At 58.0% G+C, this 14,733-nt stretch overlaps 1 protein-coding gene across 3 annotated transcripts in view; it reads left to right on the forward strand.

The window, feature by feature from the left end:
* The window catches only part of KCNQ1 (potassium voltage-gated channel subfamily Q member 1), a 181,664-nt gene that overhangs the window by 146,116 nt on the left and 20,815 nt on the right, over positions 1–14,733 (forward strand). The window lies entirely within an intron of this gene.

The raw sequence follows: 14,733 nt of genomic DNA on the forward strand, positions 1-14,733 counted from the left end.
ACCCAACCCCATCCACTCATGTCCTGGCGGCCCCTACCTTCAAGATAGCGCCTCCAAGCTCTCTTTCTCTCTCTCTCTCTCTCTCTCACATACACACACACACACACACACACACACACACACAAACACACACACACAAACATGGCCTCCACACATAGCCTCCATATACACACATGGTCTCCACACGTGCGCGCACATACACACACACAACCGACAGTCTTCACATACAGCCTTGACCTCCACACAAACACGGCTACCACACATGGTGTTCACATGACCTACGCCCCCCCCCACACTCACACACAGCTTCCACACAGACTGCACACACACCTGGCCTCCATATACAGCCTTCACACATGTCACTCACACACACATACCTTCCACACGAGGCCTCTGCACACACACATGCACACAAGCGTGCACACACACACGCACCCCACAGTCTCCGGCTCCCCCCTCCCCATCTCAGACAGGACTCCCTAGGCGAGTCCCCCGAGCCACTGTGCTTACCCCACGCCCCTCTGCCACACCACCTGCCTCTCCTCTGTAGCAGCCGGGGGGCCTTGGTCCCCTATTCCTTCTTCCACTACCAGGGGTGGGGGGTGGGCAGCCACTACTGCCCCCACAGGGGACCAGCCAGGGTGCCTGGAGTCCAGGCCCAGGGCAGGCAGAGTGGACCCGCGCGTCCCCACCAGCTCCCCACATCTCCCTGTGAGGGGACCCTAGTAAGACCTGAGTCTTGCCTGCAGGCCCCACTTTCTCCCCGCCAACCACCTGGCCTAATCTCAGAGCACCCCCACACACACCCTGAGTCTCCCTCAGGGTGCCCCTCTCCCACTGGGGTCACCTCAAAATCGGCATGCCTGGGGTGGGAGGATGGAGGCTGCAGCAAACTTTTTGAGATGGCTTTGGCAAGGTCATGCCGTGTCCCCTGGGGAAGCTGGGGAAGGAGCCCTCGATTTCTTCCTCGGCATAATTGCAGGCAGAACGGACGCTCTCCTGATTGCGAGTAAACAGCAGTTTGCAGTTGTTGGTAATCCTTGCAGGTATCAAATTAAGTTCGAACTTACAGTCTGGGGATTAATTACTCTCCCAGCGTGACAAATGCAAAAACTGTGTATTTTTGACAAGAAAATTAAGCGGCAATTGGGGAAAGGGTCCCTGAATCGTTGGGGAGAAAATGGCTTATAAATTGGATGTGTTGCTTGGCCTCTGCTTCAGTGGCTCACGGCTCGTGGCTCATTGGAGTGAGGGGGTGTCCCAGATTCAGGGTTGGAATCAGTTATGGGCAAGGGGCTGCAAGCACAGAGCTGGGGGTGGGAGAAGGAGGGAAGGGGTCTACCTCCAGGACGGGTGGTGGAGCTGGGCAGCACTGAACCAAGCTGAGTGGTGGTCACTGTGCTCCAGACAGGTGGGGTCCCTCTTAGACTCCTGAGAAAGGAGGGCAGCTCCCGCAGGTCCCTGGGAGGGGTGCCAGCCCAGGAGAGGTGGGCCTGAGATGAGACGGGTGAGTGAGGGCCCACCAGGCAGGCAGGTAGTGTACGTTGGTGAGCATCAGTGACTGTGTGCGGTGAGTGTGTGCGAGTGTGTGTCAGGGTGCGGAGGGCCCAGGGCGAGGCTTCCCGCTCCGTAAACAATTACAGGTTCAGAAGCGCACAAGGACCTTTCTACTTTGTCCCGTAGGGTCCCCATGAGTATATGGGGTATGCAGCCATTGGGCTGTAAAGGCTGTGAGTAAATGGGGCGGGGGGTGATTGAAACCATCCAGGCATGGAGTGTAGGAGGCCTAGCACAGGAAAGTGAACTCACACTCACGTACCCTTTCTCAGCCCCTCCCCCATCCAGCCCAGGGAAGGGAACAATGGAAGGGCACAGGTGCTCCAAGGCGCCCCCCCCCCACTTAGCTCTAGGAATACCTAGATGCAGTGGGTGTAGCTCCTGTGAATAACCCCCCTTACTCCAACCATCCCTTGGGGACTGCCCCAGCCCAGAGGATGGGGGAGGGTGAGTGGATGGCTGGAGGCGGACTGTCTCCCTGTCCCTCAAGTCCTCTGGGGACCCCAGCACTGTTCCCAGAAGCCTGCTGTCCTGGGGTGGGACCCAAGTGCTGGAAAGCCCCAGAACCAATGCACACAAGCCGGGTCCTGCTGCCCTGCCCTGCCCCTGCCCCTCCAGCTTGCAGACCCCCCTCTGCCCCCTTGGCTTGGTGAGGCCACCCACAGCAGCCCAGGCTTGTCCCCAGGCCAGGCCCCTCTCCTCTCTGTCCTTTGGCACACCTTCCACTCCTCTCCACCTTTGGTCCCCCTACCCAGGCCCCCTCTCCCAGCAGTCCCTCAGCCCAGGCTCCCAGGCTCCAGCCCTACCCTAGCCCTGCTCAGCCTAGGTCTTGGGTTGTGCAGGGCTCAAAGATTAAGGGGAAGAGGAACAGGGCACTGTACCCACATTCTTTTGGGGGTCCCACCACCCCAAGTCTGTCTCAGTAATATCTTTGGCCTCAACAAGAAGACTCCAGTGCTGACATTCGGGGGCCACCAGGGGAAAGGACTTGGGCATTAAACACAGACAGACCACATGCCTTGCAGGTTGATCCATTCTGACTCCCAGCAAGCAAGCCTGGAGGACAGGGGAGACACTCTGAGCCCGTGAACCTCTACGGCAGCAGACAGCCTCGTCTTCCTCCCCAGGAGTGCCATGGGAGTTTGAACCGCCAACCTTGGGGTTGGCAGCTGAGCACTTTACTGGGCACATCCACAGAGCCCCTAGAGTTACCACAAAACCACTGCCATCAGGTCTGTTCCAACGCACAGTGACCCGACACAGGGTTTGCTACACTATCAGCCTGTCAATGGGAGCAGACAGCCTCTGCTTTCTCCCAAGGAGTGGCTGTGGGTTTGAACCGCCGACCTTAGGGCTCCCAACCTGTGTTAGTCCGGGTAGACTAGAGAAACAAATTCATGGACACACATGTGGATGAGAGAGTTTTATATCAAAGGTAATTAATTATACATTAAGAAAGCATCCCGACCCAGTCCACCCAAGCCCATAAATCCAAGATTAACCCATATGTCTGATACCAGTCTACAAAGCCCTCTTCAGACTAAAAAAACACAGGCAATGACACTGAATGCAGGATGATCACGGGCCAGTGGGTAGAAAGTCTTTGGATCCAGTGGCGGTGTAAGCATTTCAGCGCTGGCACGGGTCTCGACCTGGCTTCTCCAGCACCCAGGGCTGCATCAGGGTAGGTCCATGTGGCTTCTCCTCAGGGATGTCTTGCAGGAAGTAAGCAGAGAGAGTGTCTCCCACCTCCAAGGAAGAAATACAGGACTTCCTAGAATTCTCAGAAGGCCAGGCCCACACAGAGACCTCATTGGCTATGACACAATTGACAGATTAGACTCACCCCTTCACTCGTAATCCTCTCAAATTGACACCAGGTTATGTAACTACCGCACAACCTAACCCACAGTGCTCCCAGGGCCCAGCAATCCTACTCCTGGGTAACTGCCCAGAAGAAAGAGGGAATCCAACAGTTGCAAGTAGGTCCACATTCACACCACACCACTCTCAGTAGCCTATGATGTGACAATCCAAGTGCTCACCATCAGAAGGCTGGTGAGCAAGATGTGGTCCATGAGGATGTCCGTGTGGGATGGAGTCCATGTAGATGGAGTCCATGGGGCTGTGGTCTGTGGAGATGTGGTCGGTGGGGATGTGGTCCGTGGGGGTGATGTGGTCTCTGGAGATGATGTGGTCTGTGGGGATGATGTGGTCCATGGAGATGAGGTGGTCTGTGGGGATAATGTGGTCTGTGGAGATGATGTGGTCCGTGGGGATGATGTGGTCCGTAAAGATGATGTGGTCCGTGGAGATGATGTGGTCTGTGGAGATGAGGTGGTCCATGGAGATGATGTGGTCTGTGGGGATGAGGTGGTCTGTGGAGATGTGGTCTATGGAGATGATGTGGTCTGTGGAGATGTGGTCTCTGGGGATGATGTAGTCTGTGGAGCTGTGGTCTGTGAGGATGATGTGGTCTGTGGAGATGAGGTGGTCTGTGGAGATGTGGTCTGTGGGGATGATGTGGTCTGTGGAGATGATGTGGTCCATGGGGATGATGTGGTCTGTGGAGATGATGTGGTCTGTGGGGATGATGTGGTCCATGGGAATGTGATCCGTGGGGATGATGTGGTCTGTGGAGATCATGTGGTCCATGGAGATGTAGTCCGTGGGGATGTGGTCCATGGGGATGATGTGGTCTGTGGAGATGATGTGGTCCGTGGGGATAATGTGGTCCGTGGGGATGATGTGGTCTGTGGAGATGATGTGGTCTGTGGGGATGATGTGGTCCATGGAGATGTGGTCTGTGGAGATGATGTGGTCTGTGGGGATGATGTGGTCCATGGGGATGTAGTCCGTGGGGATGTGGTCCATGGGGATGATGTGGTCTGTGGAGATGATGTGGTCTGTGGGGATGATGTGGTCTGTGGAGATGATGTGGTCTGTGGGGATGATGTGGTCTGTGAAGGTGTGGTCTGTGGAGATGATGTGGTCCATGGGGATGATGTGGTCTGTGTGGATGATGTGGTCCATGGGGATGATGTGGTCTGTGGAGATGATATGGTCTGTGGGGATGATGTGGTCTGTGGAGATGTGGTCTGTGGAGATGATGTGGTCCGTGGGGATGATGTGGTCTGTGGAGATGATGTGGTTCGTGGGGATGTGGTCCGTGGGGGATGATGTGGTCCGTGGAGATGTGGTCCGTGGGGATGATGTGGTCTGTGGAGATGTGGTCTGTGGGGATGATGTGGTCTGTGGAGATGATGTGGTCTGTGGGGATGATGTGGTCTGTGGGGATGTGGTCCGTGGGGATGATATGGTCTGTGTGGATGATGTGGTCCGTGGGGAGGGTGTGGTCCGTGGATATATGGTCCGTGGAGATAACATGATCTATGTGGATGTGGTCTGTGGAGACGTGGTCCATCAAAGTCTGATGAATACAGGTTGGGTTGGGTTTGAGTCACGCTCATGCAAAACTCCAATCAGGGAAGGACCTCGTTGCCTGCTTGCTTTATCTAGGTGACTCTGGGTCAGGACATGTTAGTACTCTGCCACAGAGAGAAACGGAACCCTGGTGTGTGGCACCCCGGGGATGAGCATGGCGTGACAGTGCCAAAGGACAGGCCTCTTAAAGCCCCCTGGCATGAGAGATCCTGAAAGGACAAATGCGTGGATACCTGGAGCAAACCTCTGTGAACCAGGAGTCAGCGAGGGGAGGGCCCTCATCCTTGTGGCTGCTGGAGGCCTGGCGACTTGTCTTCCATGCAAATTATTCCTCCCTCAGTAAAGATAATTCTAAAATAGAAAAAGCCTCTCTCTCTCTCTAACTATCCTTGGCCCACGACCCCCTGCCCACCAGCCGGGCTCCAGAGTCCCACCGGGCCAGCCTATGAGTGGGCCGGGAACCGGAAGCAAGGGGTTTGGTCTCTCCAAGAGTCTGGGGGCAGGGCCCAGGTCCCCTGAGGCTGAGGCTGTGGAGGGGAGAGCAGGGGGCAGAGGCTGCAGGACACAGGCCCCCCCCTCCCCTGCCCACTCAAGTCTCCTCCGCAGGCTGAGAAAGCCACAAGCTGCTGTGGCGACAGACGGTTGTTAGAAAGTCAGGGCTCCAGAGAAAGATCCGGCAAACATTCTTAGAAGGAGGGCCACCAAGAATCTGGAAAGAATATTACAAGCTGCTTCCTCTGACCGCTTACTCAGAACTAGAGTCCCGCTTCGTCCAGGGCCCATGCTCAGGCTCAGACTCTGGTGAGCGGGGGTTGGCTTGGGTGGGGGGTTGGCCGTGGCCAGGGAGGACTCATTGTGTACTTACTGCTGCCGCGAGGTGCCTTTGCGTCAGCCCGGCTCACAGCGACCGGCGGACAGGCCCGCGCCATCCTCAGCTCCATTACGTCAACCCATCTCATCCAGGGTCTTATTTGTTGACCCTCTTCTTGACCCCGCGTGATGTCCCTTTCCAGGGACTGGTCCCTCCTGATCACATATTTGGTGTGCGTGAGACGAGGCCACCCCGTCCCGGCTTCCACGGAGCCCTCTGGATGCACTTCCTCTCAGGCGGATCTGTCCTTCCTCCCAGTGGATCAGCGCCTTCTCAGGACATAACAGCGCTGGGTTCTCTCTTACGTCCACAAGCGTGTGCAAGGCGCCCAGGCACTGTGGTGCGTGGGTTCACTCACGCACCCACCTCCCTGTGGGTTTACTGAGGAACCACACTCGTCGTTGCGGGGCTTGGGGGGGGGGCGGGGGAGGAGAGCGTCTTTGGAAACATGTGCAACATAGGGGCTGGACGGGGGTGCTTTCAAACCAGTTTTGTATTTTAAGTCCCTGGCTTGAAGTGCAGCGTTGAGTGGTCTGAGTGCACAAAATCTGCTCCTTTAAGAAACAAAAGCAGCACATTGCGTTAGTCTTGGCCCTTCCGGCCCTGGTGCCACCACCCAAACCGAAAACCAGCCTCGCTGCCATCGAGTCGATAAATTATAAATGATTATTCTCATCGCTTACACCGTCCGCTGTCTGCCTTCGCCCACAGTTTCTGCAGTTCGTCCCCCTGCGGGAGGAAGGTCATACGTAGATCATTGTGATCAGTTCCCCCACCTTCCCCGTGCCCGCCTGCTAGCACTACTCCCACGTCTGCTCCTGAGTGTTTTGGTTGACCTGGAGTCCGCGTGTCGTGTTGTGAGCTCTTACATGGACCTATAGCTAGCCTTTCAGGAAAGGCAGACAGGGCTCATGGAAGTGGGGGTGAGGAGCCTCAAGGAGCCAGGGTATCGTGCGTTTCATCGGTGCTATACTGACCCTGGTTGACTCATCCCTTCCTTGTGACCCCTCTGCGAGGGGAGGTCCCACTGTCTACAGGTGGGTTTGGGGTCTCTGCTAAAGCTGCGACTCTTTATGAGAGTGAAAAGCACCATTTTCCTCCTGAGGAGCTGGGGGCTTCCAGTAGCTGACCTTGAAGTCAGCAGCCCGGGCCTAACTACACCCCACCAGGGCCAGGGCCACTAAGTTTCATTGGAACAAGGCCACACGCGGTCACCCACACCTTGCCCACTGTCAGAGCGCCTGGGACACAGGCAGAGCTGCGCAGCCGCATGATGTCCCCAGCCACGACGGTGAGGTGACAGGGGCCCCCTTAGGGAAGGGGTGGCCAGCTAGCACAATCTACCAAGTGTGTCTGAGGCCACTCCTACATCTTAGATGCCACGACCCACCCCCTCTCAGAACCCCCTCTCCAGAGAGCGAACCCCAGTCTGCCGAAGCTCATACAGAGGAAGCCGCCCCTCCTGGCATCGCTGACGGCAGCGACGGCTTGCAAACGGGTGTGTGCCCACGTTTGCGGGGAGGCTCACTGGATCTGGGTCTGTCCACGCCGGGCGGCAAGACATCACTTGGGGCCCTGAGAAGGGACAACGTCCGGGGCTACGGGCAGGGAGGTGACTGGCGAGGCCCCCCTGTGGGGCTGTGCATGAGTTAGGTATCCACCCTACAGGAAACAAAAAAGCCACGCCACCAGTAATCCTGGTCTCCGGTCGGCGGGACGGTGGGTGTGTTGTGTAAATGGTGCTGCTGTGTTTTCTAGACTTGCTGCCTGGGAGGAACTTCCTTTACCATCAGACAGGGAAGGTGGATGTGGCAGGGCAGGGGGAGGGGCTGTCCCAACCACTCTGGCCTCCATTTGAACCCACCCCTCGAGTCTCCACAGGGTGCTGCGGCCACACCGCTGCAGTGACTGCAGTAGGCTGTGACCCCAGGGCCACCTAGCTCTGTCAGGGCCAGACACCTTGCCCCCCCCCGCCCCCACCCCCTGGGACTTTCTGTGACTGGCATGGGACAGGGCCTCAGACCACCTGCACTTTCTGGCTGGCTCTGAGTCCCCAGACCTCTTCCCATCTCTGTGCCCCAGCGCCCTTCACCCCGGGCCCACCCCCATGCTCCAAACACACTGGGTCCCTGCCACGAGCACACACAGGATCAGTTTTTGGAGGGTCTCCTGAGTTGGGGGACTCGCCCCAGCCCCCCTGCTTGATGTCCCCAGAACCAGGTCGCCCCCACCCCCGTCTGTGCCATCCATAGGCAAGGGAGACCATGGGCGGGGGGACTGTGCCTTGTGGCCAAGGGAGGGACCAGACCCAGGCTGGCCCTCTCTGCAAGGCCAGGCCTGTCCTCTAATAGCCCTCTGTTGTGACACTGGTGGGGCCTGGTGGCCCTGGCTCTTTCCCAAAGGGTCAGCGTTACCCGCCCCTTACCAAACAGAACCATTTGGGGGGTGGGGGATTCTGGGATTGCAGCTCCCACTAATGACCCTCTGAGGGAGGGACCCGGAGAGTGTAACAGAGCAAATCGCCCCTTCAAGTTGATAAGAGGCAGCTCTGTAATCCATCGCTCCAGCAGGGGCCATGGGGAGCTTGCAGCTGGGGGCCTGTGGGTCCACTGACGCAAAGCCCCCCTTTGATGTCCGGGACCAGATAAGGCTGAGGCGACAAGGGGGCGGGTCTGTGCCTCCACAAGGCCTTCCCGCCGCCCCGAGCTGGGCCAAGGGCCAAAGTAGCGTCATGAACTCATTGCACAAACAGCCCTGCCCCTCCTCCAGGCTTCCATGGTTCCCCGATAAATCTCTGGAAACACGCCCACAGCCCCCACCCCCACCCCAGGGAGGCTGGGGGCGTGGCGCTGCAGGCAGCACCGTGGAGGCCAAGGTGTACCCCATTTCCCCTCCTGTCCTGATGTCCCACTTCCTTTGCATGCTGGTCCTCCATCTTCTCCTGCCCACCCACTTTTGAGTGCTTGGTCCTTGCCCTGCAGGAATGTCTGGCCTGAGGTGGGGGACAGATGAGGTATGGGGCCCCTCCCCCTTGGCATTTCTTGATCCCATGCCCCACGGCCTGGTCCATCAATCCGTCCCTATGTCCAGACCCTAGGAGGACAGTAGCCTTGCAATTCAGGACATCAGTGGCCCTCCAGGGTCACCCCACTCTGGGGAGGGGGCCAGGGGGATGCTGAGCCATCAGGCCTGGTCACAGTGTCAGTCAGCTAGTGTTTGGGGGTCACCATGCACCGTCTGTAGGCCTCGCCTCCACCTGCCGACTGAGAAGGTCCTGTTCCCCTCTCAGCATCTTGTCAACCCTTAGTCCCTCTGTCCCCCAAGTCTCACTGCCCCCCAAGGCTGTCCTGGCCCCTCTCTGAGGTAGGTCCCCTGTAGCCCTGTGACCTGTGCCTCCCTCCCTCCTCCATCGTGTGGCTGGGCACCTCCAGTCACGGCACATGTGCCCCTAGGAGAGACGGGGCTTCCCACTGGGCCTGCATCCAGGGTCACTGGAGCCCTGTCTGGAGGTACCTGGCCCAGTGCCCGGCACGTGGAGAGGTGGCCGCGCTGTGCTGGTATCACCTTCCCTGCCAGTTGCCAAGTTCCAAGCCCCGGTTTGCCACCATCTTCTTGGGCCCCAGGGCGGCAGTCTCCAAGGAGAACTGCCGGGCTGGCTCCCCACTCTCCACCCACAGCCCCACTCCAGCCAGGTGCTGGATGGGTGCCGGGGTGCCCCTGGGCAGGGCAGCGCTCCCAGCACGACAGGGCGGCCACTAGCCATAAACGCACCACGTAATTACAGAGTGAAGTGATTACTCTGCTGGGAGCCAGGGAGCCGAGGGGGGCAAGCAGCCAGGGAAGACCTCCGAGGGAGGGGCACCCCAAAATAGCAGTCTCTGTGGCTATTATTAGGCCTTGAGGCAGAGCTGGACCAAGGGAGACACAGCGAGATGGCAGTTCCTGCAGACTGACCACCATTCATTGTTAAAGTAGACGTGTTTGGCCAGACAGATGGTTTAGTGCTGTTTGAGTTTCTAGAAAATTCAAGTAGTAAAAACCAGGATGTCCCCCTTTCCCCAGGGAGAGCATTGTTATCCTGAAATAGTCACCGTTGGGACAGAGCAGGGCGGGGTGGGAAGCGGGAGCAATGTTCTGAACACTGTCTTGCGCACACACACGGAAGAAGGGTGGGTTGGTAGGTGGATAGTGGGATGAATCGAAGGAAGGATAGATGTGCAGATGGATGGGTGGGTGGATGGATAGATGGATGAATGGATGGACGAATGGACGGCTGGGCGGCTGGGCGGGAGGGCGGCTGGGTGGCTGGGTGGGTGGCTAGATAGATGGATGTGCAAATGGATAAGTAGGTGAGTGGTAGGCGGCTGGACGTCGGGGTGGTGGGTAGAAGGATGGGTGAGCAGCTGGGTGGATGGATAAGCAGAGGAAATTGCAGATAAATGGATGGATAGATGATGGACACATAGACCAGTGAATTGAGAAGTCATCCTAAATTATTCAAAACGTAGAATCGTATGTTGCCTGCGACGTTTGAATCGCCTATTTTTCGTAACAAAGAAAAAGAGTCCAAAGTGAAGGGAGAGAATGGGCTGATTGGATCAGCGGTCATGTTCGTGTCAATGTTGTCGTCAGGTCTAGAGAGGGACACTGTGAACAGATGGGGCACTGGCCGCGCGGCGGCCTTTGTTGTCCTCTTCCCGCCCTACCTGACCCTGGAAGATGCTGCAGGTCTTCCTGCCTCCTCCCTGCCGCGTCCCACTCCCAGCGCAGGCTCCCATTGGTCATGTAACGGTTGCTGTCAGAGGGCTGGCGGAACTCTGGGACATCTGTGTGCGGTCCAGATCCGCTTCGGCCACGGATAGTCTCAGGTCCTTATTCCAAAGGGCCCCTCAGTCCGTCCTCCACGGCTGCTGGGCCTCGGCTCCGTGCTGGCGTGCTGGTGGGGGAAGTCCTGCCTGCTGGGCCACTGTCTGTTCTTTGCCTCGTCCTCTGGGCCCTGTCCCATCCTCACACTGCCCTCTCTCCTGGCCCTACGGCCTTCTCCTCAGCTCAGCCTGGGCTCTTTGTTCCCAGAGGCTCCTGTCCAGCTTCAGCCCGGGACTGGTCTTCACGGGTTTTCTAGACAGTGGTTGCTGCTCCCTGGGCTTCCTGTCTGCACCGTTCTTGCTGGTTTCCTGGGCTCTCTCCAGTACGTTCCCAGTCAGGTGTGTGTGGAGCGTGAGCTTTCTGTGTTCTCCCTGTATGAAAAGGCCCGTTGAGCTACCACGTCCATTGGCAGATGGTCTAGCTGGGTGTAGAGTTTAGGGTGGAAGTAGTGTTCTGTTGGAACCGTGTAGTCTTCATCTCAGGGTCTTCCCACCCAGCTAGCGACACTGGCTTTGTTCTTCCACCTTTATGGATGAGGCATCTCTTGCTCACTCTCTCCATTTCTAGAAGCTTCCGACAGCTACAATTCGGCCTCAAGGGCCTGAATCTCCCAGCGAGTAGCTCTGGGCTCAGCCCTGTTCTGTCATCATGCTGGTACTGATGGGCCCAGCAGGCCTGAGTCCTTCGGCTCTGCACAGTTCTCTCTGTTCTTTCCGGTGGTCGCCTTCAGACTATCTACGTTATCGCCGTCTGCAGCTGATTCGAGTCACATTGCTACTGTTTGCCGCGGTCAGGTGAACCCCTGGACTTGCTGAGCCCACAGTGGAATGCACCCCTGCTCGGCCCTGCACCACTTGCGGGCCTGCGCGAATGCAAATCCAACACTTGCGGTCTGTCGAATTGCAATTAGATGATTTTCAGAGATACATCTGGGTTTTGCATTCTACTCTGTCTCAGTCTGAAAACCCAAGCATCACACCAGTCCCCTTGGACAGGTGGACATTGACAGCCCAGGAGGGGTCTTAGCCGGGAACCGAACCCGGATGTCCTTCGTGGATGGTGTGTTAGACTGGGTTGTTTAGAGAAGCAAATACAAGGACACTCGTATATGTATAAGAAAGAACTTTCTATCAGAGTTATTGTATAGCAAGAAAACATCCCATCCCAGTCCCCACCAATCCCTAAGTCTGATATTAACCGATAGGTCCAATCCTAGTCCATAAATTCCTCTTCAGACTCACAAAACGGACATGCAATGATGCAGAATGCAGGAAGATCGCTGGCCGGTGGGCGCAGTCTTGTAGATCCAATTGCGGTGGAAGCATCACAGGGCTGGTGTGAGTCTCCACGTGGTTCCACGTGGCTTGTCAACAGGAAGGTGAAGCCCCAAGAGAGAGGGAGGCCAGCCTCAGAGAGCCGTTCATCTCCATCGCCCTCTAATCAATGACCTGATTGACAGGCTAAACTCTGCCCACATGTTCCTACGGGAGCCGCATTGGCAACAAAAAATCCTATCACAGAAGATGAGCTGCCATCTAGTACTGAACTGCTCCCATGGTCAGGCAGCCCAGGTCTCCTGAATTAAGCGGGACTTCGCTTAGTCTGGTTCCACTTGCCAGTGGTGGGGGCCCATCCTGGGCTGGGTCTGTTGGCTGCTGCCCGGGTGGCCGTGGTTCATGTTTTAACACGTGTGTTTGCAGCTCCCTGTGGCCCTTCCTTGTTCTCTGGCACTCTGTTTTGCTTTGTTTTCTGTTTTCTCGGCATCTTCCCTCCCCCTTTGAGCGAACGGGCTGCTTAAACCCTTCCGGGGCTCCCAGACACGGCTTCACCCCTTCTCATCTGCCCAGTGCCCGGGTCTTCCCTCCCGGAGGTGCATGGGGTTTGGCGAGGCTGATGATTGTCTGTGAAGTTGCATGTTTTGCAAGTGTTTTTGCATAGGGGGTTGTGCAGGGGCAGGCGGGGCGGGTTCAGAGGGTGTAGAGGGACGGGCAGGCTTTAGACCCGGGAGCTTCTCTTATCACCAATATCCCCATCTGCTGCTTGCCTGTCACCCACACTCCCACGCCGCCACCTCCACCCACCTTCTGCCCCGCACGGGAAGCTGTCTGTGTTGAGGCGCAGCGCGTCTCCTGAGCCGTACCACGTGAAGAAGGAAATATAATGGGAAAGTGGTTTCAGGCACAGCTGGATCCAAGGGCTGCTGTCCTGGCATCCGGTCCTGCCTCTGGGCCACATGAGACCTGGCGAGCTGCTCTAACGAGAAGCCAGGCCATGACCATGCCTTAAGTGGCCATGAATCCCTCTCATCCACGGTCAATGCAGGGGACGTGGTCCTGGCTGGCAGGTGGGGTGGCCACTCCCTGCATTTGAGGACCTAGGTTTGTCCCGTGTGCCACCTCGGCCCACAGCATTTCAGCCTGCCAGCTTCAGCTCACAGGCGTCTCCAGCTGGCCTCAAACCAAGCCTGTGCCTCTGCCGGGGGGCCAGAGAACACGGTGGCTAGTTGGACACACGAACTGGGCATGCTATGACCGTCCCTCTGGCTGCTGTCAGAGCAGAGGGGACATGAAGGCTGCGGTGTCCCCGGGGTTGTCATTGGACTGCCGCCTTTGGGGAGGATGTCCCCTGGCACATGCTGTCCCCCTTGCCAGCTACCTTTCTGGGCTAGGGCCAAGTATATCATCTCCTCCTCACACACAGCCCCTCTCCCGTCTCAGTTTCCCCATCTTCAGATGGCAGGGCCATGGGGGCTACTGGACGAGGTACCCTGGGAAGGCTCCAGCCCAGCTCTTCCAGAGAGCTCCCTGCCTGACCGAGATGCCTGGGTCTTTGGATTCTATGGGGTGTGGACACGCTGGATCCCTCTTGCCCAGTTCTTGGCCGACTCTCCCCAGACAAAGGACACCACGTGGAGGCCCTCCAGTGAAGGCCAGACACCCATGGGCGCCCCACTGCTAGCAGTAAGAGCAGAAAGCCCCTCCCCTTAGCCTGGGCCTGGCCACCGGAAGCAGAGAACAGCCCTTCCTGAGCATGCAGGAGCTGCAGCTCTGCCCAACCAGCCAGCGAGCAGGGCCTGTCCCCCTGATAGGCTGGGGACCATCTGTTCCCACTGCAGCCCCCAGCCAGCAGCAGGGCCCCTTCCCCAAGGTCGGGTGGAGCTGGGAATGAAGCCCTCCTTCCTGTCCCAGGTCACCGGGAGGGAGGGCTCCAGAGAAAGGAAGGAAGGAAGGGGGGTGGGGAGAGGGAGGGAGGGAGCAAGGAAAGAGAGAGGGAGGGAGGGAGGGAGCCCCTGCTGGAGCACACAATTCCCACTTCTAGCCTGGAACAATCCTTGGGACCTGCCCCAGAGCAGGAACTTAGGTCTGAGAGCCTTGGGGCAGCACAGGACCCCCGGCTCAATGTTCACGTCCGATAAGCAACCGTCTCTCTTGTTGACGCGCCATCTCAGGGCTGCGCTCAGCGCTAGACATACATCTTCCTGCGTTTGTGTTTGTCAAAGGCGCCCAAGCCTGCCCTCCCCCCCCCCCCCCCCCGCAGTCAAGGAGGGGCTGAGCGGCCAGCCTGGGCTCAGGACGTGTGCCCCCCACCACACACACACACACACACACACACACACACACACACACACACTCCAGCATCCCTGGGAGGCGAGGCTGGCCTCTGGGCCCCTCCGGTTTCTGCACCCAGCCCGGCCTCACACCTCCTGGCTCTGGACAGAGCAGACATTGTGTGTGTGGCGGTGCTGACGGGGGCAGGGCGGGGTGGGGGGTGAGCGTGAACATGGGCTGGGCCCTCGCCAGTGCCCAGCCACTATGTCCACGTGCAGGAGTCCCCAACCCTGGAGGCCCTGCTTTCTGTACCTAGTACCATCCCTTTGATCTGGGACCTCCGGGCCACATGGGGTGTGTGCCCTGCTTGGTGGAGGGGGTGGGGGTGGTGGTGTTAGCCATTCCAGGGCTGAGAGCAGGAATGCAGGGCCACTGGCATCTTGGTCT

Source organism: Tenrec ecaudatus, chromosome 4 (assembly GCF_050624435.1).
Source record: "Tenrec ecaudatus isolate mTenEca1 chromosome 4, mTenEca1.hap1, whole genome shotgun sequence".
Classification (NCBI taxonomy): domain Eukaryota; kingdom Metazoa; phylum Chordata; class Mammalia; order Afrosoricida; family Tenrecidae; genus Tenrec; species Tenrec ecaudatus.